Consider the following 1,144-nt stretch of genomic DNA (forward strand, 5'->3'; position numbering starts at 1 on the left):
TTATTTGTTACTTCGTTATTATAGAATTGGATGTAACAGAATTATTTGAAATATCGGAATGTTCATCGGATTCGTGCACATATATCTGATCTTGTTTCGGAGATGTTTTAAATTCTGATCCAGTCAAAGAAGCGTTTGCGGCGTAATCTAAACGCAATCTTCCATCCAGATAATCGAGATGACTTGCTACAAATTTATCGACTCTCATCGGAATACAGCCTTTGAAAAGTCGTGTTTTGTATTCAGCGAAAAGTGATTCGACTGAAGAAGATGTGGATACTTCTGATCCAGTTTTAAAATAAGGACGCATTACACCTGTCCACAGCGGTAAATATTCGATTAACGCTTTTATCTTTTTTGCAGCTGTAGGATTATAAAACGCATTAACTATGCTCCCATTTTCGGATTGTAATGCTAAAGCGTTTGCTTTGTCATATAAACTGTCACTCCATTTCTGCCAAGATAAAGAAGTATGCTCGGAATTCGAGAAATCATCACATGGTTCTGTGGTATTGAAATTTGTGGTGTTAACATCTTCAACATGCACACCTTTAATACAATTGTTAGCTAATTGTAAACAAGTTTCAGCCGGGACAGAAGTATCATCGACATAGCCAATGTTTTCGCTTAAAGTTACGACTAATACAAACGACAGAAAAGAATTTAATTCTGTCATTGATTGCATTTTATATGCTTGAGTAATACATCTCAAATAAAATTGTCGCACTTTGTTTGGTAATTTTCGCAAACACTTCCAATTGCTTACAATTTTTATTAAGTGGCTTACGTCCAGTCTTAAGAATAAACCTGGCAGAGCTGCTTCGGGTATGTGAAGTTAGCACCCCAACTATAGTACTCAGGAGTTCTGAATAGAGTTCCCGTTTATTTTTGACGAGACAAAGAGTTCTATATAATTTATAACAAGAGTTTCGCTTAATAAGTATTTTTAAACAATTTTTAAAAAATGGGGTGTTAACTTCTCATCGAAAATCGAGATCCAATAGTTCTGAGCGGCCCAATAGCTTCATTTCGTGAATACCTAGAGTTGCTGATACATAAAAAAAATTTTAGAAAAATAAAAAAAAATTAAAAATTTTTGAAAAATAATTTTTAGATACAATAGTTCTGAATAGAGTTCCTGCTT

Source organism: Trachymyrmex cornetzi, unplaced genomic scaffold (assembly GCF_001594075.2).
Source record: "Trachymyrmex cornetzi isolate Tcor2-1 unplaced genomic scaffold, Tcor1.1 scaffold126, whole genome shotgun sequence".
In the NCBI taxonomy this organism is placed as follows: Eukaryota; Metazoa; Arthropoda; class Insecta; order Hymenoptera; family Formicidae; genus Trachymyrmex; species Trachymyrmex cornetzi.